General features: G+C 32.6%; 1 long non-coding RNA gene across 1 annotated transcript; it reads right to left on the minus strand.

Annotated features, from left to right (window-relative positions):
• Nucleotides 1–8,498: 8,498 nt before the first annotated feature.
• On the minus strand, nucleotides 8,499–15,773 carry LOC118180407 (uncharacterized). Its single transcript, XR_015043666.1, has 2 exons — nucleotides 15,617–15,773; nucleotides 8,499–8,841 (listed from the first exon to the last, which is right to left on the minus strand). It is a non-coding gene; the product is annotated as an uncharacterized LOC118180407 (long non-coding RNA).
• Nucleotides 15,774–26,950: the final 11,177 nt, after the last annotated feature.

Genomic DNA, 26,950 nt, shown 5'->3' on the forward strand with positions numbered 1-26,950 from the left:
GCACGCATTGCAAGAAAGAAAGTACAAGAAGATCTTTAAGATTACTTGCAATCAATGCGCATAAAACAAATACTTAAAAGCTATAGAATAAACCATGTTTGAATATCGATGTGTACAGGGAAGCATAACAAAGCAAATGAAAACAGAAAATAAAGCATTAAATAAATATTTACAGATGCAAGACACTTATTTTTACATATATTATCAATATTTTATATTTTATTCAATTACGTGCTATTTCTAATTTAATACTCTTTGCTTGATAAGCTGTATGGTTTATATTTATTTTAACTAACATTTATTTTAAGTTTAAGCTATCTTTCCTGTCAAGCCTTTATTTTCCCCTAGAATTGCCAATGCCAAAGTATGTAAATCATAGTAGAACGCGCAGAGTATTCAAATTTTAAGCAGAAGTAATTTGAGTTAAATAGAAGGGAAACGAGATTTGTAAGTGTGCTTCTTGAATCACGAGCGTGAAGGTTGCTTGGTAGAAATTTAAGAACCGCGCGTTTCGGCTTGTGTGCCTACTTCGGCAGTTAGTTGAATCTTTCAACTTCTTAATCAGAAAGTTTGCTGAATCTCAGCTGTATCTTAGAACACGGTTAAGATAGTTACGATTATAGAGCCTCGTAGATAGTGACTTCGTTAGTTATTCATCCTGTCATTTATTTTAAGTTGTATTTTTCTATTTTTGTTTAACCGCCGGGTCGGCGTAGTTTGTGAGCGTCAAGTGAACGCAACTGTGATTTCTAAAGTGAAATAAAAAGGGAGTTAAACCCTTCTTAAGAGTCTATGTAATTTCCAGTTCATAGCAGTCACTACTACTATTGCTGACAAGTTGGGGCCTCCCAACATCACAAAGCAAACAGCAAACATAATAATATTTTTCGAATACGTATCCCGATCTGCTGCTACGGATAATCCCTTAGCAGGGAAAAAGTATCACGCTGTCCTTCTACAGGAAGTACGTCATTGGATGACAACCATAACGTGGTCTACCATAATTAGCTGTTTCTCCCCTTTTTGGCGTTAAGGCTGTTCTCCGAACCTTATCCGAATTTAATTATTGAGTTTATTATTTTGGCGAGACAAGTTAGTGCATTTATTAGTAGATGTTTAAGGGCTTTGTTTGGGATACGATCATGACCTGAGGCTTTCTTATTTTTTAGAGTACTAATGAACTGAGCGATGAGTAAGCAGGGTAGTCGAGAATGTAAAATTAAGTGGACCGGGTGTCCTCAGGTAGTTTTGTACTGTTGTGCTCACATGTCGTATGTGGTTGTTATCATAGGGTGAGGGATTTGGTGTGAATGTATCTTGAATGACATCTGCTAATATGTTTGCTTCGTCTGTGTCCAGGTAGAACTCCCAAACTTAGGAATTCTGACTTGTACTCGACTGACAGGGTGTCATTAGTCAGGCGTGCAAGTGGTGGCACTTGTATCTACGTAAAGCATTCGATTAAGCATCATATGATACCTCCCCTTGACTTGAGTATTTTGGAAGCGACAATTATCAAAATTTTCCTCCAAAATTCTCCTCCACTAACAGTCATCTCGGAGTACCTGCCTCCACAATCAGCTGCACGTGGAAGAGATACTTTTCCTGTCAGTGATTTTGATAAACTTTGATCAATATCAAATAACCTACTTATTGCTGGTGACCTAAATTCACGTCATACCGCATGGTTTTGCCCTAACAGTAACAGGTATGGCATTAGTCTAAATTCATGGTGCAAAGAGAAATCATGTACAGATCATAGCTCCTACCCTCCCGACTTACTTACCTTGTTAGAGGTCCCCTGCAGTTCTTGATCTGGCAGCCTTTTATAATGTCAATTTTAGGCGCGAAATAAAAGTTTGACTCTGATCGCTAGTTTTAATCAATAGTTTTAATTACCCTAGATAACAAAAATCGTTGCTCAAAAGGACAGGAGCAAGTCTCTACAAATTGGGACGACTTTAGATTTATCTTGGAACATACTGCTACTCCCTATCAAAATTCCCAGCAATTCGGATTTTGACAGATGTTTACTAAATCTGAAGTCCATTCTTTACTAAATTTGAAGTCCATTCTCAAAGAAGCGAGAGCTTCGGCTTCAAAACCAATTTTCTATACGGGTGTCAGACTCCAACCTGAGACTAAATCCAAAATTAAGCAGCGGAACGTTTTGCGGAAACTTTTGGAAAGGTCGCGCGATCCCAGTATCCGCGCCCAATTTCGCAGATAAGGATTCGACTGAAACCCGTCTTTTCAAACAGACGGAGTGGAAACACTACATTGAGTCCTTAACGACTGAAGATAATTTTATTTGCAATACGCTCGAATACGCAAACAATCCAGACACATTCCGCCCTTTCAAACGGCCGATGACTCACAGATGGCTTACACAGGCTTAGCTGACAGCCTTGCTACTCAATTCACTCCTAATAACGACGCCTACTGGTGCATACATTCACGTGTTGAAGAGTTTTTAATAGATTCATACATTCATACTCAACATACGTTGAAGAGTTTTTTAAGGGCGTATACATTCAGGTGTTGAAGAGTTTTTAATACAACCTTTCCCGCCTGAACTCAGGCCCACTGACAACACCGACTCTACTACAAGCCAGATGGCGGTTTTGTGACGTCACAAGTTGTGGTCATCGGGGTTTTGATGCGTCGTCCGTTGTAACGAACGAAGCGTGGTTGTTGCTATCGCTATTTTACAGTGTTCTTTTCTTGACATATTTGTTGGTCGATTCAGACTTAATTTTGACAAATATGGGTGGATGTGTTGCATCAAATTGTTCCAATCATTCAAAAAATAAGTTTAGGACGTTTCGCCAAAAATGAAGAAAGATGAAGAAAATGGATAATTAATTCTCGTCAAAATCAATGGATTCCGGTCTCAAAAGCATGTTCTTGAGGTAAGTTCAGCTTCGAATTTTCTCATAGAATGTTAGAATAAATTACTCTTCGTATTTCTTTAAAACGTGCATTTTCGTTTAACTATCATTTTTGATGATCAAATGATTTTATAAATACAAAATAAACTGCGGAATGTGTGTGTGTTTGTGCAGTAAATTATAGCCGATACTGTTTGTGATGTTTCTTTTATTGCTGCTACTTTGGTAGACGGTTGCACGGATTTTTGGCGATTTACGTTGGCGATTTCTACAAACGTCAGCCATCTTGAAAAACGCTGTTTTTACGCATAGTAAAGTATTCGAAACTTTAAAAAAAAAAAAAAAAAAAATCGTTAGAAATAATGGATTAATTTTTTTGAAAATGTCGTTTTTTAAGATGGCAGGCAAGTGTAAATAAATACATTTACTATGAGTATAAAATACTAAAGTAAGGTTATTATTACTTTCATATAGCAAAGAAGAGAATAAAAACACCGCTATAAAAACATTGTGCCAACGTTTAATTAGATTAAAATATTACTGAGATTGAATATCGAAATAAAAATCATCATCCAACATTTAAAAGAATTAGAATATTATTAAATTTAAATACTTTAAAATACGTTATATAGAATATAATATATATATATATATTATATAGAATAAATACATTTACTACGAGTATAAAATACTAAAGAAAGGTTAAATTATTACTTTCATATAGCATAGAAATAGAATAAAAATACCACTATAAAAACATTGCGCAAACGTTTAATTGGATTAAAATATTACGTAAATTGAATATCGAATTAAAAACCATCATACCAACGTTTAAAAGAATTAAAATATTACTTAAAATAAATACTTTAAAATAAGTAAATAAGAACGCTTCGTACACTAGAGCTAAAATGACAGCAATTAGTTTATTGTCGGTAAAAAAGGAGGAATGTCTAATAATTTTCTTACCTTTACAGCGGTTATTTCTTCCAACATGACCACAATATCATATACGGCCATCTCAGAATCGGCTCTTTTAACGGTCTACATCTGTGATCTACATTTTCGCACTTCATTGAAGAAACAATTAGCGACGTTTCCTTCAAAAATTTTAAATAAATTTCCTCTGACCCTTGTAAGAATTTATAAATAAATCTTTGATTAGGAAAGTCAGGCTGGCGAAAATAAGGTCTCAAAGGACAATTTTTTGATTCCGAAACCAAAAATTCTTGGTACTTATCAAAAACCACATTCATCTTATCAAAAACCACATTCATCTTTGAAGGAGACATTTTTGAAGGAATTCGAAGATATGAATTAAATTTTAAAATGGTGCGGTAATGCACAAATTTTCAGCAACCTATCAGGGAGCTGATTACAGCTCATTAATGCACAAATATTCTAAAACCAATCAGAGAGCTGATTACATCACGCCTAGAATTAAAATTATTTAAATAATCATACATAATAAAATCATTTTAAAAAAGAAATGCAAAATTAAATTGTATTTTAATATTTAACAGCCATAAATAATGTTTAAAACATTAGATTTAATTTATAGATATTAAAACCAATTACTTTTAAAGTAAGGTGACGTCACTGATTACATCATCCACAGCATAAAATTTCATAAAATATGATAAAGAATAAAATTTTTATTTCAAATAAAAATGCAAAATTAAATTGATTTTTAATATTTAGAAGCCATAAATAATATTTAAAACACGGAATTTATGCAATAATAACACGCATTATTTTTTAAATAAAATGTCAACAAAGTATCGGTTACCATAAATAACTTATCCAGCAATGGGTTTACCATAAGTCGTATTACTCGCCAAAAGAAAAATTGCCAAAAACTCGCCAAAATCCGTGCAACCGTCTACCAAAGTAGCACCTTTTATTATCGTGAATAGTTTATGCTGTTTGTAAAATTGTACACTACATTTCATGTAAATTTTGTGCTTGGTTAGAAATGTGATATGCCTTTCCGTGTTTCAATTTTACTCTACGATTGGTAATTTAAAGTCGCATGCTATATTTTGATGTATTGTCACCAAACCTGTTGGTTTGCACCTTTGTTAAAAATTGGATACATAGTTATGATCTAAATTATTTAGGTTTTTCGTTATATTAAGATAAATAAATTGTGTATTTTTCTAGGCATTTTGAAGAAGTATTAATTTAAATATTCTATGCATCATTTTGATCCTATTATCATGCTTTTATGTTATAGTAAACCTTCATGTTGTATTTCTAACTATAGTTACTTTAAATTTATTTTCAATGTGTGAACAGGAAATATGTTTTAATTAGCAGTATTAATTAATTAATTTTGCAAATTTAGGTGGGGTGTAAAAGTCCTCCTGAAATTTTTAAGTTATGCTTTCTATGTGAAAAAATAATTCAAAATTTTCGAGACAAAATAATATGTGGAAATATAACTATGGATGAAAAATTTATAAATATGCAAAAGCAGAGGAGGTAAATATTCCCTCCTGTTACAATATCAAAACAAAGATCATAAAATGTTTGACTGCACGCGGAATTTTTTTTTTCAAGAAGCTTATTCAAAATAAAAAGCAGCATGAGGAAAGTTTTGAAGCTCCTGCTTTTAAAAGGAAGAAACTAAATTAGAATCTGAATCGACAGTTTAAGAAGTTTTTACTGTTCAGTTCTGTTTGTGAAAAAGTACATTAGTTATTGCTGAAAAATTGTTGCTTATCTCTTAGAACAATAGTTAGACCCACGAGTAGCTAAATGGTTAAGGTTACTGAATACTAAGAGTACATTTTCTGTTCTTTTTCTGAACATGTTGGCTGCATGGTTTTTTTTTTTTTTTTAGTTTTTAGTTTTTTGTACGTATAATGTGAATACAAGCCAGTTTTAGAAAGTCCTTCACCATGAGCAGATAGCACTTTTGAGCTTTGTGATAGTCAACTAACGAAACTGTTATGAATATTAGATAATAAGCTTAACATTGTTGAAGATCTTTCTCGTAAATTTGACATGGAATATCTCTTGGTCTGCTAAATCAAATTTACTTTTGTGTGACCTTAAATCAGAGGCACCAATCGTGAATCTGTTTTGGCGTGTTTTTAAGAATTATAAAGGAAAAATTTATTGCTACTGTGGAAGAATGCTCAACTAATGTTTACCTTACTAATCAATTCTTATAGTATTGTAATGGCTTGCTCTGTTGCAAATTTTTCGCTAACCAGAAACTTTCAGTAGTGCATTTCCTTTAATTGTGTTTTTGTTTATGCCCTTTCAGTTATAATTCTTATAATCGTAGGGATAATGAAAGTATTTAATTACTTTATATTTAAGAAATAATTAAGTTTTTTTATTTATGGTAATATTTTGCACAGATTATAAAGTAAACATTTCACACAAGAGAGCATATATTTTCGGAAATATTGTTTAAAGTAAAAATGATTTCAGTTTTTAAACATTATATATATATATATTAAGAAAATAAAATCAGGCTTTAGTGTAGAATTGGTCGCCCCTTTGATTAGCGACATTTATTTTTTTAAATTTTGGCGATGAAACCTCGCTTCAGGTTATAATGATAGTTTTAACTTTGTTTTAGCTTCCTTATTTAAATGGAAATAGATTGATGTGTACATGGACAAATTTAAGGCAGTGCGCAATACTTAGTTTGTGCAATTCTAGGATGATTTTTTAAGTGAAAACATATCGATGTGTACATGGACACGGAGTTCGTGCAATTTTTTTTTTCCTTTTACTTATTACATGTTCCGCCTTTAGGCACTACAGGAAAAGGAGGAATGCCCCGTGGAGGTCTTGGTAAAATCCTAGTATACGGTGCAGCTTTGGTGCAATTTTGAAAATTATCGCCAACACCAAAATGACCCGTTTAACTACTCATCGTATATGTCCCGTTTACTGCTCATCATAAAGTGGGCAAAAGTAGCCAAATCCCTTGTGCAGCAGATACTAGGATTAAACTGGTAAAATCCTAGTATACAGTGCAGCCTTGGTGCGATTTTGAAACTTATCGCCAACACCCAAAATGACTCAACGTCTATGTATATACTATACACCATATACATAGTATATGCTATGTATAACTATATATATTCTTTGAATGACCTGTTTTCTATTCATCATATATGCTCCGTTTTTACTGCTCATCATAAAGTCGCCAAAAGTAGCCAAATCCTGTGTGCACCGGATACTAGGATTAAACCGAGGTCTTTTTAAGGTAAACTGGCTCATATCCACGTTACACATGGGGAAAGCCACGAAAACGCCCATCCAGCCCATTTGCCGGGATTCGAACCCTGGACCAAACTACCAGTGTTCAGCGGCTTTTACCGCTTGCCCACTGGTGGGCTTGTGCGATTCTTTGACTTCTTATTTTGGTTTTGTATAGCGGCCATTTGGAAATTGTGCCTTCCTGACGCCGATCTTGGCGTCAAAATACAAGGGACACCCAATTGTAAACTTTTACCTAAAATCACTACTCATCATGACACCAAATTTTTTAAAATGAATTTAGATCAGTAAAATATTCAAGACTATGCAAATTGTAAACAAAAACCAATGCACGTATAAAGAATTCTTTATTTGATTGCAGTCTTAATGTGACATGTCAGAACACTTTTCATATTTCACATTTTATTTATTCATTAAAAATTATTATGCATTCAAGTTTGTTTTCATTTTAAACTTAGTTTTGGAAAGGCATAATAAATTATTTTCCAGAATATAATATCTGTTGTAATGTTCATAGATGGATTTATATTAAAATATAAAATTTTATTTGTTAGAAAATAATACAAATTTTCATAAATTCAACTGCTAAAGAAAAATACACAACAGTACAATTATTATAACAAATTTTATTACAGCATCTTTACACCTATCATTATAACTGAAATCCGACACAATTTATTGTGTGTTGACACAAAAGAAATACAATGCAAGAATATAAAACTCTATCATTATAAGAAATGAACATTCGTAATATGAATCATTTATTATCTTCATAATAAATGGTTTTCTCTCCTTTTAATGCAATATTCAGATATAGAATCCAGTACAGTTCTGTTATGGGGAAGCCATCGGCAAATTTTTTGCTAAACTCGCCAAGAGACTGGTTCATATGAAGTCGCCAATGTTTACTTCTAAAGTCATTATGATGTTAACTTTTTTAAGAAAATGTAAAAGAATGTCTTTTCAAAATTGGCAATGAGAATGCACATTCCAAAGACGTAATGGTCACTTGTATTTCAATCAACAGGCCTTCAACACAAGTTTCCCATATTCTATTATAAAATCTCTGGTTTCAATGATAATTGTAAGAGAATACATGTCAATATAGAATAATGACAATACACCAATGGCATTTTAGGAAAAAAAAAAAGTTTGCTTATTATCAATAATTAAATTCACAATTATATGAAATAAAATAAACATAACCATTACATGCATCACAAGGTAATTTGTTTAAGAAATATTTTTCCATTCTTATGATACTCAGTTTCATAATATCCACAATTATCTGGGACATTTTTTTTTACTTCTTCAGCACATAAAGCTCTTGCAATAACCAAAGATCTTTCCATCTATTTTATAATACTGATGATTTGTTACACAAGACATCACACTGATAAGCACAAATGTATATTACCAAATGAAGAGTTTTTGTTGAAAATAAGGAGGATGAATTATTCCAATACTTATATTTGGAATTAAATCATGCACACAATCAAGTTCTAGATATTCCTTTGTTAATCATTTTCTTTATCATTCAGGACTGATCGATATTCTTGAACAGAGTGGTGTGACAATGGATATTGCACATATTTTTTAGTCCACAAAGCACCAATTCTTAACTTCAATAAACTAAGATATATCCTATGCATTTTTACACCTGAGAGCCATTTCATGATAAAAACACTCCTTTCTTCGTTATGAATACCTGAAACAAACAAAGAAAAAACAGGACAAATTTATTTTTTAGTCTTTAAAACCATATACAGTCAAAAGTCGTTAATTCGGACACCCATAATCCGGAATGATCTATAATCCGGACCTCAAAGCTGAAAACTTTCTGCGCATGCGCCGCTTTGACACATGCGCATAGGCGTTTACACGTTCGCGAAAGACTTTTACGACTGCGCATATGCGTGTGCGCAAGTGCAGAATACGTTTTCGCGTGCACGTTAAATGCATAACGGACGGTATGAGCTAAAATTATCTAATTATCTATTTCAGTAAATGTTGATGATTGCGTTGTTCATTAATTTTCGAACTGGATCCGGCTTATGACTTTTTTCAGACTGTAAAAGCATTTTATAAAAGTAAACTTGAACTTTCGATTATGTCAAATAGAATTTCCGATGCTGGAACTTCCAAAGGATCTACAAACGAAAGTATGTTTCGATGTCCAACAAACAAAAAGTGGAATTGCTGCAAAAAATGGATAAAGACATGAAGAATGTGGCAGAGAGGTTAGTGAAAATGAAAAAATTTCGATTGACAAGTTAGTCGGTATTCTCGGCACAGCAATTAACGGGACTTGAACAGCGGAACTTTGTAATTGAACAAGAAATTATGTCTGTTTATAGAATTAAAGAGAAAGTATTATCACATAAAACGAAGCAACTTAAACAACTTACATTGAAAGAAATGTTTAATAAAGTAAACAAATAATTCTTTTCTAATAAATAATTTCTTTTTCTAAATTTTGATACCCTTTAGATCATAATTGTTCTTTATTTCATAAATTACGGTTTCATATTTTTAATTTTAGAATTTCTGCATGCCATCTTACGAGATTTAAACTGATGATCTATAATCCGGAATCGCCGAAGTCCCAACGAGTCCAGATTAACGACTTTTGACTGTATCATATAACTATTATACAGGTGAAATGTTATAAAGACCTATGTATGTAACTTAGTAAAGACTTATAAATTAATATCATAATATATTTATAAAGCTTGGGTCAAAATTATTATTATGAAATATAATTATTGCTGTATGTCTCTTTTTCTTTTTAATAAACAACAAGGTGTTAGCCAAGGTTTCCAAGCCTCGTTACCAAAGTGTACGTGGTAGAGCCTTATCATGACAGAAAAGGATACCGGACGTCCCTTGCAGTCACACTTCATCATTCTTTATTTAATTATTTCAATAACTTTTCAAACTTTTAATCTGTTTGCTTATTTTTCATGTTCCAAAACGAAAAGTCCCTAGGCCATTTCCAAGTCGTTTTCCAGTAGAAGCGGTCCGGCTAATTCTATCTTTGGATTTCTTAACAGCGAGATTTTTTATGGGGTGGGGTAGTTAGCACCACACCCAACCCCCAACCTGGAGGACCAGTTCCCTGATATAATCCCCAGGGGCAGGGTGCCTGGCTATACCCCCAGACGCTGGGTACCCATTTTAGTCGCCTTTTACGACATGTATGAGCTACATTGGGACTGTTCTTTCACACCCGGTCACCACATGGGTATATTAGTAGATTGATTTGTGCTTATTCACTGTGAATAATGTGAAGTGCAAATATTACTTGAGCTGAACATGTAGTACTATCCAGAAAGAGTCCATACAATTATTGCATAAATAGAAATATTAGAGTTAGATTGAATATGCATGATTGAATGTGTGAATATGATTGAATGTGCAGAAAGAAGACATTATGGAATTTGTCTTCTTTCTACACTACTACACTATGCCATGTATAATGTTCTTTCTACACTACTACACTATGCCATGTAATTGCAGGATACAAAATCTTAAATAATGACAAACATTTTAAGAAACACAATTGAAATACAAAATAGAAACTTTGGGAACTTGAGAAGTAACTGAGTATAAAGAAAATTTTAAATAATATAAAATCTTCAGTAATACCGAAAACTTGGTTAAATAACTAAATAAGCAAAGAATAATATCTACAAGTCCAGAATAAATTATGATATTTAGCATTTAAATGTATAATAAATATGCTTCTTAAATCTCAGCTGCTCAGCAATGATGACACGTAGATATTTAGCAAAGGCGCTTGTAAATACACTCACGTTTGTGAAAATTGCAACACCATGAAGGACTTACGCGAGTGAGCTGAAATTTTCAGGAAATGCAAAGTAGCGCATGATATGCAAATGATTAGAATTGCAAATCCGTAGCGCATGCGTATGCTGAGCAGCGCCCTCTGAACGGCTGATGGATCCGAATAAATAGACGGCTGTAGCGAGGTGTGTATGGTTATCGGTGGTTATCTGCTAATGGTAAACGTTAACTCAATCTGTACTTATGCCTCGTCGACGAAAGAGAGCGAGATTTGAACAACTTACAGAGTTTGAACGAGGGAGAATCATCGGCCTTCGTGAAGCTGGGTTGTCGTATCGTGCAGTAGCCTCTCGTGTGCAGCGTAACAGCAGCACAGTGATGCGCGTTTGGAAGCAGTGGACGGACGAGTGTCGGACAACTCGGAAATCCGGAAGTGGACCCCGAAATGTGACATCAGCTCGCGATGATAGACACCTGGTCCGCATGGCGCGGACGGACCGTACAGCTTCCTCTAGACAATTGGCAGCACTGTGGTCAATAGGTACAGGTGTTTCATTGTGTGCTTCATCAATTCGTAGACGTCTGCTGCAGTGTGGACTGCGCGCACGGACTCCTTTATACAGGATCCCCCTAATGCACGACCATCGCCGCCTGCGGCTACAATGGGCCAATCAGCATAGAGACTGGCGTGCTGATTGGCAGCATGTCGTGTTTTCTGACGAATCCTGCTTTAATTTGTGGTACCATGATGGCCGCATTCGTGTCAGACGCTATGCCGGTGAACGCCACCTTCCGGAGTGCATTATCGAACGCCACAGTGGACGAACACCCGGAGTTATGGTCTGGGGCGCCATAGCATATCATAGACGATCTCAATTGCTACGAATTGTGGGCAATCTGAACAGCAACCGGTATATCCGTGAAGTTCTACAGCCCGAAGCTGTTCTTTTCCTTCAAAGCTTGCCAGGCGCTGTATTTCAACAGGACAATGCCCGCCCTCATACTGCTCGGATTGTTAAATCCTTCTTTGCAGCGCAGCAGGTACAGCTTCTTCCTTGGCCTGCGTGTTCCCCGGATATGTCGCCAATTGAACATGTGTGGGATGTCATTGGTCGGCGTCTTGCTCGTGATCCTCGTCCTGTTGCGTCTGCAGACGAACTTTGGGTACGCGTACAAACGATATGGAATGCTCTTCCTCAGTCAGACATTCAAACTTTGTTTGACTCCATGCCACGTCGTGTAGCAGCACTTATTGCGGCGCGTGGTGGCCACACAAAATACTGATTCTGATCTCTTGTTATTGTTTGTTTGCTTTGAACATTTAATCATTTATTTGTACCACTACCACTCAACTGTGTATTAAATTGCATTCAATTATGACGATTCCTTCTTGGTGTAAACGTGAGTGTACAATATAGAAATTTCAGGACCTTGAGAAGTAACTTAGCATAAAACAAATTAAAAATTATATAAAATCTTGAGTAATATTAAAAACTTGGTTAAATAAGCAAAGAATAATATATACAAGTCCAAAATAAATTTTGGTATAAAGCAATTTAAATGTATAACAAACATGCTTCTTAAATCTCAGCTGCTCTCCAAAGATGACACGTAGATATTTAGCAAAGATGCAGTTTGAGAGAACTTTAAAAATTACTTTTAAAGACAGCATCAATGTTACTTTGCAATAACCAAAGATCTTTCCATCTATTTTATAATACTGATGATTTGTTACACAAGTTTTTCTTTTTTTTTTCTTTATTGGACTTAATATCGTCATTTTTCCTATTGCAAAGATTCTTGAGCATGATATTTGTTGATATCCAAATTATCAGTTTGCTTATACTTTCACTTGTATGACCATTATCACAAATAATATCATAAAAAAACATTTCTTTTAATTCTAAAATTTTAAAAGTCAAATTTGCTACAATTTTCCTCTGATTTTGTTCCAACAAAAAATCTTCATATTCTTCACTACACAGCTTATTTACAATTAAATAATTATACATAATTATATTTACAATAAATGGTTTTGGCCACCTGAGTCCACCACGATCAAGATTCTTTATAAGATCATACGTTTGATCATGATTAACTGGGGAATTCATTGTAATGTTTTGTTTGCAGCTACAGCATTTCACTTTCTTTAAAACTGCATGACAACGGTAACCACCCAAATAAGTCAGAACTGGCAGATGGCTATTAATGCCCTTCACATCACTCTCCGTAATATTTAATGATGTACTGTATTATCTAATTCTATAATATCATGAAGATTATCATCATATTCAAATGATGTTAAAGGGACAGTAGTATTTTTAACAATCAATTCTAACTTAATACTTGATTGTATTCTTAATTTTTTTTTCACATTCTAATAACTGTCTCATTGAAATATGATACTGAGAACCAGAAAGTTGTTTGTATTTACCAAACCGGGCTTCAAGAGCATCAGTCTGAATTTTTCCTGGAAGTATACATTTCATTCCAAGCTCTTCAACACAATATCTAGTCAACTCCAGTATACCATAAGTAGTTTGTTTAAGAGCTGCATGAGTTTCTTTTGTAAGCATGCCTGTTGAACATTTCATTGATTCCCATGCATCTAACCAGTTAAGAAACTGATTGAGGAAAATAACTTTTGGATCAGAATCATCTGCTGTTAATGGCTTCATAAATTCACTCTTTTGATGTATACCTTTAAACATAGTTTTAACATTCATAATATCCCACCATTTGCATATTATGGATATAAACTCAGATGTATCTGAATAGTGTGGTATGTCATGCAAAGGACCCAAATGAATCAGACCTTCAATAGTAAATTTATTGAAAATCTTAAGAACCAGTTTAATGTTATGTTTTTCTAAATTAGAAGGTGAAAGACTTTTTAGAGTTAAACCATTAGAAAATGTAATAAGTTGGTCATTTTCAATTTCATGTAGCTTTCTCAAAGACATAAACGAAGCAGTTTTGAAGTGCTTCTTTGAAAGATCTTCAATATTTGGGAAAAACATACATGTACCAGGATTTTTCTGGTTCAGCCAATTGTTCCTTATATTTTTAAATAAATGAACTGCATCTATTATGTAGAAAAGAGGCCTATTCCCGTTCATTGGATGTTTGTAAACAAATGAATTACGTGGTGGATTTGAAAACAAACTCATGGCTTTTCTATTTATTGCACTGTTGTCTGTAATAACACAAATAACAATAATTCACATATTTTCAAGACCTCTAATCACTTTTTTAATTACATAATGTAATGTTTCAAAATTTATTGTGTTAACAGGCATAATATGTACTACTTCTTTGAATGAAGATTCCAAACTGGATATCATAAAAGCAAATGCACTGGTTGCCGGACTGGAAGAATCAAATGCAGCCCCAACGACAGAGCCTCCTTTGTAATCAAAATATGGCTGAACATAAATTTCATCTACCAAAAGAATCACTTTTCTTTGTCGATCCTCAAGGAAAGTTACACAATTTTTTATATATTTAAAAAAATTTTCATCAATAGTTTCATTACACGGTGACAATACTAAATTGCTACAAATTTTTTTTTTAAAGTCGAAGGATGAGGCATAATAATACTGCCACTATCCCTTAAAAATTTATATGCATGTGGTGATATAGTATTTAACAAGAATGCTAACACTAGGACATCAGGATTGTATCTAAAATTATTTTTAGGGCAAAGTAAAAGATTCATCTGGTCTTGCAAAAATTTAATAATGCTCTCATTTTTGTCGTTAGAGATAGTTTGCAGTAATTCATTAATTATATCAATTGTTATGGTTAATTTTAAATTTAACTCTGGTTTGAAGATTAGTCAATTTATCTGAAACAGTCCTAATTTCATTAAAAGTTGTAACTTTATGTGGGAATGTGTAAGGAGATAATTGCATAATAGATTTTTCTTTAATAAATACAGACATTTCTTGATTGTCATTCACAACTACAGAATAATCAATTGATGGCCCAGGACTATAAACAATATGAATAAAGCAAACAGTTGAGGTATCTGGAACTGTGTATACATGCCAAAATGCTGATATTCCATAGCGATCAATACATGACAAAATATCATTAGAACAATTAATTTTCAAATCATTATTATACATTTCATATTCTTTAAGGCTTTCACGCAATGCTTTCTGTAAATTATGGGACTCGCGGGCAGTTTTTTTTTGCATCAGGATCTTCTCGTACAATGGTGCTACTTTTTGAACTGTATACAGATGGATAGTCCTTAAATATCGATGGCACTGTATTTTCTTTTAATCTACGCACCTGAAGTGGAGCAGAAATTAAAATTCCATTCTTAGAATCAAATGTTGAAGCTTCAACTTTAAAATCACTTTCCTTGAAATGCGATTCACAAACCTTTAGAGAAAATTTAAAAAAAAAAAAAAAAAAAAAAAACTTATGTTAATAGTAATAGTTTAAAAATCAGAGGGTTCATTCGTTCATTCTGAGCATTTGTAGCAAAGAATATTCATTTCACAGATAGAACCAGAGAATATCTGCAGTGATTAAACTCTATTTCAATCCTTTATTTCTGTATATCCTGGTTTATGTAACAAAATATTATCATTTAAAAATTTCTGAATGAACCCTTATATGTAATTAGAATCTACACTGTTAATTAATAACTCTACTTTACTTACCTTTGAACTCTTTTTGGGTGAAAAGTCTTTCCGTTGGATTGCAGAAAGCCACTCTCTCTTCAAATCTTCATTCTTAGGAAAGGAGAATACAGACACTTTTGGTCCTGTTGGGTAGTTTCCCTTACATAATGGTACACAGCATCTACCCGGCATTTTAATAACTGAAATGTTTTTATTTAAATTAATATATAAAAGGGAGTAAACAGTTATGTATAAAATATAAATTAATTATTTTTAAATATAAAAGGGAGTAAATAGTTATAGTGTATAGCTAATGGGATGTAAAATTTTAAGAATAAGCTGTGTTAGCTTATATTATAACATCAAATTTATACAGGTCCATAAAAAAAAATGTTTTATTCTGAAACAGATCAGGTAATATAATTATGCAAAGCCCGTTTATTCTACGATGGGCTGTGATAGTATTTGTTTTGATGGTTTGGTAGAATGTGGTAAGATTTCTTATGTCTGATTTTCTTTAATAAAGTTTTCATTTTGTATATTGCCATAATGTATTTTTGTTAGAAGTGGATGATTCTTTTGAGAATGTTATATATATGCCAATCTTAAATAACCAACATTTGGTAGCAGAGTGTGGTTGCCCCCTCTGTTAATAAACTTTCAGATAGAACATTGATGTTGTTTAGGCTTAACAAAATAGCCAATTTCTCTAAGAGATAAATTAGACTTGTATTATAATTAGTGAATATAAATTAGAAAATATGGCATATAATATGATAAATTTGAGTCATATAGAAAAATTAGGTGACGATAATTATCTTATTTGGGCTAACAGAGTTGAAAGTGAATTAAGAAGTTTAAAGATATGGAGAAGTGTGATAGAAGCTGATAAACCACCAAAACCATATAAAAAGGATGATGTTAATTTCGAAAATGAAATAAAAACTTGGGAAATATGGGATGATAATAACACGATAGCAAGAAATATAATGAATCAAACTATGACAGCTCCACAAGCGTTAAAATATGCGAATGAAAAGAACGCAAAGAAGTTATGGGAGAAAATCAAAAATGAAATGGCGGCAAGAACACAATATATTTAAATCAAATGCAGAATAGAATTAGCTCAACTGAAAATGAGTCAAAATGAATCAGTAGATGATTATATGAATAGAGCTGTTATTCTGAAAAGTAAAAGTATTCAAGTTGGAGATGAAATAAGAGATAAAGAATTAATTTACTTCATACTAGAAGGACTTAGAAAGGAATTTGAATTTGATGTTAAAATTATTAAAAGCAATAAAGAGAAAGATCTAGCTTCAATTAGACAAGCTTTAAAAGAAACAGAAGGAAAAAATAAACAAAGAGGAAAAGAAATAGAAGTAAGTTCTAAGGCAAAAGAAAACTGGATAAAATCGAAATATGAAAGAAGATGCTTTAATTGTGGAAAATTAGGACATTTAATAAAAGAATGTCGAAATAATAATAATAGTATAAAGTGCTTTTGCTGTAGAAAATCGGCCACAAATCAACTGAATGTAAAATGAAAACTAAACAAGAACACCGACAGCAGAGAAATGTAACAAATAAAACTTATAGAATGTTAAGCAAGGAAAGAGAATATGAATCAGTTACATGCTTATTTGAAGTATCTAAGAAAATAGAATGCTCATATCTTAATCAAGATAGAAATGATGGAAAGAATAAAATAAATAAACAAGAGAATAGAAAAATTAAATGGATTATTGATTCAGGAGCCACATCTCACATGGCAACTAATAAAGAAATATTTACTAATTTTAAAGATGAAGAACAACAAATAATGATGGCTGAAAAAGGGGCCATGATCAAATCAGTTGGTATTGGTAACGTTAAAATGCAAACTGATAGAAATAAGAACATCTTGAGAGTAGAAAATGTTCTGCAAGTACCGAATTCAAGTGAAAATCTACTGTCAGTATCAAAAATTGTAGATCATGATTTAAAAGTAATTTTTACCAAAAATAAAGCAGAAGGGATCAATAAACAGGGAAATATTCTATATATAGCTAACAGAAATGGAAATAAATTTGAAGTTGAAGGAAATATTGTTGAAGAAGCTAAAATTAGTTATGTTAATGATGTACTATGGCATCAGAGACTAGGTCATATAAATTATCAAAGGCTCATAGAAATGAAAAAACACTCATCGGTCATTAGATTAGAAAATGTAAAAATTTCTGAAAACAATTGTGAACCTTGTACATTAGGTACAATAACACGAAAATCTTATAAAAGTGTGAAATTTAAGCAATCTGAAGATATTTTAGAATTATGGGGCATAGATTTAGTTGGACCCATTGAGAAATCAATAGATGGAAGTTGTTATTTTTTAACAGTGGTAGATGATTACAGTAATTTCATATTTGTGATAACAATTGAGAAGAAGAGTGAAACTTCAGAAGCTCTAATCAAACTTATCATTCAAGAAGAAAGACAAACAGGAAAGAAACTAAAAAGAATTCATAGTGATAATGGTAGTGAGTTTTTAGCTAAAAATATAAAAGAATTTTTTGAAAAAATGGGAATTAAACATGAACTTACAACCCCTTATACTCCGGAAAGTAATGCAAGAGCTGAACGTTTTAATCGCATTATAATTGAATCTGCTAGAACTATGTTAATTGATGCAGAATTACCGATAAAATTTTGGTCTGAAAGCGTTAAAGTAGCTGTACATGTGAATAACAGGAGTCACAAAAATGATAAAAGGTTTACACCATATGAACTATATAAAGGACGCAAGCCTAACATTACTTATCTTAAAAGATTTGGATGTGAAGCATATGTTCATATAAGACGAGAAAAACGTAGAAAGGTGTATCTAAAAGCTAAAAAGGGAATTATGATAGGCTATAGCATGAAGAGAAAAGCATACAAAATTTATATCCCAGAACTAAATAAAATTCAAGAAGTGAGAGATGTAAAATTTGATGAACAGAAACTTGGATCACCTTTACTAAAAGAAAATTATTTAAATTTCGATAAAAATCAAATATTAGAAGAACTTATTATTTTTTATAAGGAACAAACTAATGAGAATAATTCAGAAATAACTAACAGATACTATAGAGAAGATAATACAACAGATGAAGAAGCTGAGAAAATTTTGCCATCCAATAGTGATGATGAACACGATGATAACAATTCATTGGAAAAGCCAACCGAGTATCCGCAAATAAATGAAGAACCTGGAAATGATAATCATGGAAATTCTGTACATAAAAGACCAGCGCAAATTACGAAGCCCTTAGAAAAATTAAAAGATTATGTAGTATACAATACAAATGAAGGATTACCTAAGACGTATGATGAAGCTATAGAATCTGCTGAAAGTGAATTCTGGCTACAAGCAATGACAGAAGAATTGAGTTCAGTGGAGGCTAATGAAGTCTGGGAATTAGTTGAAAGACCCATCGATAAGAAAGTTATTAAAAACCACTGGATATTCTCAAAAAGGGATGAAAAGGGTAATTTAGAAACAATTTACAAAGCAAGACTAATAGCGACCGGATTTAATCAAAGAAAAGGAATTAATTATGAAGATGGATTTAGCCCAGTAATGAGACTTGCAACCTTTAGAACATTACTATCGATTGCAGTTAACAAAAACTACAAAATAAGATTTTTCGATGTAAAAACTGCATATTTAAATGGGTACTTGGATAAACCAATTTACATGGAACAACTACCTGGCTTTATATCAGATCCGAACAAAGTATATCTTGTAAACAAAAGTATATATGGATTACCACAATCAGGAAAATGCTGGTATGATGAATTATGTAAAGTTCTTAAAGAAAAGAATTTAACCAGACTAAAGTCAGATCCGTGTGTTTATATTTATAAAGATAAGATCAAATATTTTATCATAGCAGTATATGTGGATGACTTAATGGTGATTGGAAATTCAAATTCTGAGATAAATGACATCATCTATCAACTATCTAAATCGTTCGCATTATGAGAAGTCACTCAAACACAAAAATTTTTAGGAATAGACATCCGGCAAGAATCTGGAAAACTTATACTCACTCAAGAAAACTATATAACTAAAATCTTAAAAAACTTTGAAATGGATGAATGTAAACCTATCAAGACTCCAGGAATATTGGGTGAAAATCTTGATGACATAGCATCTTCACCACCTGTGTCGAAGACAAAATATCAAGAAGCATTAGGTTCATTGATGTACTTAGCAACAGGAACAAGGCCAGACTTAGTTTTTGCAGTAAGTAATTTGTCAAGATATAATCAAGATCCCAGAGAGAAACACTGGAAAGCTATAAAGAGGATATTTAGATATATTAAAGGAACACAAAATACTTGTTTAGTGTATACTTCAGACAATGGGAAATTAAATGCTACATCAGATGCAAGTTGGTGTACCACTGAAGATGGAAAATCATTTGGAGGTTATTTCATTAAATTAGGCAAAAATTTCATAAATTGGAAGTGCAACAAACAAAGAATAGTTGCTCTATCTACAATGGAAGCTGAACTTTTAGCATTCTGCGAATGTGCATGTGAAGTTAAATGGTACATCTTTTTACTTGAAGAATTGGGTCAAGATGATCTAATTGACAAACCAATAGGAATTAAAACAGACTGTCAAGCATTAATAGACTGGATTAAAAAACCAAAACAAAGTAGCAGTTCAAGGCACATTAATAGAAAATATTTCTTTGTTAAGGATGAATATGAAATGAATCAAATCATTCCTCAGTTTGTATGTTCACAAAATCAAGAAGCAGATATTTTAACAAAGTATCTACCTAGGGTGAAATTAAAAGATGAACTATTAAAGTATGGACATGACTGACTGATTAAAATTATATCTTTAAATACAAATAAGGGGGGGAAATTGATAGTATTTGTTTATAAAGCATAATTTTAAGTTTTAATATTTTGGCAACATTGATATTAAATTGTAAAAAGAATGAGTTAAAAATGTATCTGGAAGAGTTTTTTTCATTATGATGGTTTGGTAGAATGTGGTAAGATTTCTTATGTCTGATTTTCTTTAATAAAGTTTTCTTTTTGTATATTGCCATAATGTATTTTTGTTAGAAGTGGATGATTCTTTTGAGAATGTTATATATATATGCCAATCTTAAATAACCAACAGGCTGACACAACATTATTCAAAAAGAAATTATACATAGCACAGCAGCCTTGTCTCTACCAGAAATAGCACATGTATACTAGAACATACGCCTAAAAACGTTGATATAATTAGAAAAATATAAATTTACAGAAGTAAAGTAATGTATTCTTACCTCTCTAAAATACATCCAACCTTAAAACCATAAAAAAATCAAAGTATTCTGGTTCAGTGTTCGCACAAAGTAAGAAGCTTCAGCAATCAGCAAAGAGCCACTGCATGCGTTCCGAAGTTTATTATGGCCAGAAGTCGTCACAGGAATTTTCGAACCGCGCGCTTAGGCTTGAAATCAAGGAGGTTAGAATAGAAGGAGGGAAGGTTCAACTCAAACGGTGAAGCTTGGCGGCCATCTTCCTGTTATCACCGTGACTTGTGCAAGGAAGTCTGTCATTGCAACATTTTTTTCTTTTCTTTTTGAAGCATGTCAGCTTGTATTGCATATGGATGCACAAATAGATTCTCGAAAAAAATTCCGGGCATTATTTTTCACACGTAAGTATTAATTTTCTTTTTTTTTTTTATGTAATATGACAACTATGTCAAAAATATCACAATGTCATGTGGTTTTCTTTCCAGATGTCAAAAAAAAGGACCTAAAATAGGTTATTTAATATAACTATAATCAAAATATATTAAATACACTTTAATGTTTCTGTTTATAGCTGGTATCTTCGTTCCTTAAGATACAATGATATATGGTAGGATTTAAATTGTATAATTTGAACGTTTTAGTTAATTCGTTTTATAACTTTCATGAAAAGTAAGAAATCAATTGTTACTATTTTTATTAATTGTAAAGGTGTTAAATAAAGCAATGCTTTTCTTTATTTATTAATTATTATTCATTTTTTTAAGTTAAGATAAACTGTTCTGTTGTTAAAAAATTTTTGCATAAACTTACAAATTTCTGAGCAGTATAGTGATAAAATTAAGTAAAATATTTACACAATTGAACATTTGAAAAGATGTATCCAAAAACTTATATAGGTGTATTTCTGTAATTCAACTTAATTAAAGGCAGATTCTTTGAGATTAATAAATATGAAATGCGCATAAACTGAAATCAATGAATTCACATAAATCTGTTTTATTTTATTAAGATTTATTTTCTAACCTAAGCAAATCTGTGAAATATGCAGAAACATCGTTTTTTAAAGGCTTTAATGTTATGCGCATGCATTTAGATTTCGAACTATTTCTTAATAATTTGCTGTACATAGTAAATTGAAAGCCGATAAGTGAAAGTAAAAGCCGATTGGAAATTTTTCAATTGGTTGCCGACTGGGAAAAAATTTTCAGAGCTCAGAAAAAAAAAATCTGAGATTAAAAAAAAAAAAAAAAAAACCATTTTGTTAATTTTTATCATGTCTTCTAGACATGATAAAAATTAACCCTACCCCCTTTTGTGTGGGAATGTTGTCTCACTGTTTCTAAAAATAGACCATGACTCATTCTAGGAATTATATGTTTTAAAAAGGATGAGTTTAAAGTTTATAAGTTAAGATAAGTTTTTAAAAAGGATATGTTTTAAAAAGCCTTTGGGTTTCTCCATTCCAAAGTAAACAAAGTGAAGACATCAAATTAATAGAAAAAAAGGAAGAGGGTTTTTTTTTTTTTTTTTTTTTTTATAGCTCTGGAAATATTTTTCCAATTCAACAGCCAAGAAATATTTCCAGCCAATACAATTTCATTTTTACTTTCACTTTCAATTCATTTCTTACATCTATAAGAACATTTCATTTTTCTGTTCAGATCAGTGTGGGTTGTTCAAGATGCAGCAACTCTACTCCATCCCACAACCAGGAAAAAAAGATGTTCTTTCATGAGATGTTCTTTTGGCTTTCGAAAACAATGATGACATGATGATTGTAATACATTTCTGTTCTCATGTCCCATGCTTGAACTCAGAATTATTTCCAGAACTCTGAAAATTTTTCCTAGTCACCTCGATGACCCAGCTTTCGTATATTTATTTTTTAAGCCACTCGAGTTTCGACTTCCCATCCGTGTGTGCTGTGCATTTAACCTGGAGACACATTCCCTGAGCTCTAAGAAAATGTTTCCCAGCCCACTCAATCCCTGAAATGGATTAAAAAAAATTCTTTCATACATTTTTAAAGCTCAAGAGTGTTCGGTGTCATGGAAAGAACCTTTTTTTCCCCTGAGCTCTAAGGAAATGTTTCCCAGCAGACTCAATCGCTGAAATGGATTAAAAATAAATTTGTTCCTATATTTTTAAAGCTCAAGAGTGTTCGGTGTCATGGAAAGAACCTTTTTTTTCCCTGAGCTCTAAGAAAATGTTTCCCAGCAGACTCAATCGCTGAAATGGATTAAAAATAAATTCTTTCATACATTTTTAAAGCTCAAGCGTGTTAGCTGTCATGGAAAGAGCCTTTTTTTTCCCTGAGCTCTAAGAAAATGTTTCCCAGCAGACTCAATCGCTGAAATGGATTAAAAATAAATTCTTTCATACATTTTTAAACCTCAAGAGTGTTAGCTGTCATGGAAAGAGCCTTTTTTCCCCTGAGCTCTAAGAAAATGTTTCCCAGCAGACTCAATCGTTGAAATGGATTAAAAATAAATTCTTTCATACATTTTTAAACCTCAAGCGTGTTAGCTGTCATGGAAAGACCCTTTTTTTCCCCTGAGCTCTGAGAAAATGTTTCCCAGCAGACTCAATCGCTGAAATGGATTAAAAATAAATTCTTTCATACATTTTTAAAGCTTAAGCGTGTTAGCTGTCATGGAAAGAGCCTTTTTTTCCCGTGAGCTGTGAGAAAATGTTTCCCAGCAGACTCAATCGCTGAAATGGATTAAAAATAAATTCTTTCATACATTTTATAAAGCTTAAGCGTGTTAGTTCTCATGGAAAGAGCCTTTTTTTCCCCTGAGCTCTAAGAAAATGTTTCCCAGCAGACTCAATCGCTGAAATGGATTAAAAAAAAATTCATTCATACATTTTTAAAGCTTAAGCGTGTTAGTTCTCATGGAAAGAGCCTTTTTTCCCCTGAGCTCTAAGAAAATGTCTCCATTCCACTCAATCGCTGAAATGGATTAAAAATAAATTCTTTCATACATTTTTAAATCTCAAGCGTGTTAGCTGTCATGGAAAGAGCCTTTTTTTCCCCTGAGCTCTAAGAAAATGTTTCCCAGCAGACTCAATCGCTGAAATGGATTAAAAATAAATTCATTCATACATTTTTAAACCTCAAGAGTGTTAGCTGTCATGGAAAGGGCCTTTTTTTTCCCCAGCCCACTCAATCGCTGAAATGGATTAAAAATAACTTCTTTCATACATTTTTAAAGCTCAAGCGTGTTAGCTGTCATAGAGCTGCAGATGAGGTAGAGAGAGAACAAGCATGTTGCACCATGGAGAGCCCGCACGGTTCTGAACAGAAAACGTGGAATGCTTTTATAGAAAAGAGTTGAAAGTGAAAGTAAAAGCCGATTGGAAATTTTTCACTTGGTTGCCGACTGGGAAAAAATTTTCAGAGCTCAGAAAAAAAAATCTGAGATGTTAAAAAAAAAAAAAAAGAAAAAAAAAACTTTTTGTTAATTTTTATCATGTCTTCTAGACATGATAAAAATTAACCCTACCCCCCTTTTGTGTGAGAATGTTTTCTCCCTGTTTCTAAAAATAGACCATGACTCATTCTAGGAGATTCCAAAGTAAACAAAGTGAAGACATCAAATTAATAGAAAAAAAGAAAGAGTTTTTTTTTTTTTTTTCAGCTTTGGAAATATTTTTCCCAATCAACAGCCAAGAAATATTTCCAGCCAATACAATTTCATTTTTACTTTCACTTTCAGTTCATTTCTTATATCTATAAAAACATTTCATATTTCAGTTCAGATCAGTGTGGGTTGTTCAAGATGCAACATCTCTACTCCATCCCACAACCACGAAAAAAAGATGTTCTTTCATGAGGAATTTTTTTGGCTTTCGTAAACAATGATGACATGATGATTGTAATATATTTGTGTTCTCATGTCCCATGATTGAACTCAGAATTATTTCCAGAACTCTGAGAATTTTTCCTAGTCAGCTCGATGAACCAAATTTCGTATATTTATTTCTTAAGCCACTCGAGTTTCGACTTCCCATCCGTAAACGTGTTGTGCATTCAACCTAGACACACATTCCCTGAGCTCTAAGAAAATGTTTCCCAGCCCGCTCAATCGCTGAAATGGATTAAAAAAAATTCTTTCATACATTTTTAAAGCTCAAGCGTGTTAGCTGTCATGGAAAGAAATTTTTTTTCCCTGAGCTCTAAGAAAATGTTTCCCAGCCCACTCAATCGCTGAAATGGATTAAAAATAAATTCGTTCCTATATTTTTAAAGCTCAAGCATGTTAGCTCTCATGAAAAGGGCCTTTTTTTTCCCCAGCCCACTCAATAGCTGAAATGAATTAAAAAGAAATTCTTTCATACATTTTTAAACCTCAAGAGTGTTAGTTCTCATGGAAAGGGCCTTTTTTTCCCCTGAGCTCTAAGAAAATGTTTCCCAGCAGACTCAATCGCTGAAATGGATTAAAAACAAATTCTTTCATACATTTTTAAAGCTCAAGCGTGTTAGCTGTCATGGAAAGGGCCTTTTTTTTCCCCAGCCCACTCAATCGCTGAAATGGATAAAAAATAACTTCTTTTATACATTTTTAAAGCTCAAGCGTGTTAGCTCTCATAGAAACTGAAATTTATGTCATGGTTTGTGTCTCACACGTCGTCAACGGTATGGTTTGAGGTGAAAATTGAAAACCCGGTGTGAAAAATCTCTTTAAGTTCACTTTAGAAGAAGCTGTGGGATAGAGAGATTTCGTCATGGAAAAATGTCTTTCAATGTCAGTCATGGGAAAATGTCTTTCAATGTCCGTCAAGGAAAAATGTCTTTCAATATCATGACATCTCCTTTCAAATAGGATTGAAGGATTTTTCTTAAACTATGTTGAAATCTTGATCCATCCAAATTACAGATGGGAAATTCTGATCCATGGATGGATCATCCAATTTCGCTAGAACCTGATAAACGGTTGCTGATGAAATCCAAACGAAAACTCTAGCTTTTCAAACAGGAAACATTTTCCCCTAAACGTATTAATGATTTCTATTCTGTGAGACATTAAAAAGTGGAAAGAAACTTGTGTTCACAGAAGCTCTTTCTATAAGAGTGGTCCTAGGTCCAGATGAGATAGAGAAAGAGAAAAAGCATGCTGCACCTTGGATAGCCCGCACGGTTCTGAATAGAAAACGTGGAATACTTTTATAGAAAAGCGATGAAAGTGAAAGTAAAAGCCAAATTGTCTTGGCTGTAGAATTTTCACTTGGTTGCCGACTGGGAAAAATTTTTCAAAGCTCAGAAAAAAAAATTTGAGATGTAAAAAAAAAAAAAAAAAAAAAAAAAATCTTTTTGTTAATTTTTATCATGTCTTCTAGACATGATAAAAATTAACCCTACCCCTCTTTTGTGTGGGAATGTTGTCTCCCTGTTTCTAAAAATAGACCATGACTCATTCTAGGAATTATATGTTTTAGAAAGGATGAGTCATAGTCTTTGGGTTTCTCCATTTCAAAGTAAACAAAGTGAAGACATCAAATTAATAGAAAAAAAGAGAGAGTTTTTTTTTTTTTTTTTTCAGCTTTGGAAATATTTTTCCCATTCAACAGCCAAGAAATATTTCCAGCCAATACAATTTCATTTTTACTTTCACTTTCAGTTCATTTCTTATATCTATAAAAACATTTCATATTTCTGTTCAGATCAGTGTGGGTTGTTCAAGATGCAGCAACTCTACTCCATCCCACAACCAGGAAAAAAAGATGTTCTTTCATGAGGAATTCTTTTGGCTTTCGAAAACAATGATGACATGATGATTGTAATACATTTCTGTTCTCATGTCCCATGCTTGAACTCAGAATTATTTCCAGAACTCTGAGAATTTTTCCTAGTCCACTCGATGACCCAAATTTCGTATATTTATTTAAGCTACTCGAGTTTTGACTACCCATCCGTGTGTGCTGTGCATTTAACCTGGAGACACATTCCCTGAGCTCTAAGAAAATTTTCCGAGCCCACTCAATCGCTGAAATGGATTAAAAATAAATTGTTTCATACATTTTTAAAGCTCAAGCGTGTTAGGTGTCATGGAAAGAGCCTTTTTTCCCCAGAGCTCTA

Source organism: Stegodyphus dumicola, chromosome 10, assembly GCF_044657685.1.
Source record: "Stegodyphus dumicola isolate Sdum_Otavi_A_Nest chromosome 10, ASM4465768v1".
In the NCBI taxonomy this organism is placed as follows: Eukaryota; Metazoa; Arthropoda; class Arachnida; order Araneae; family Eresidae; genus Stegodyphus; species Stegodyphus dumicola.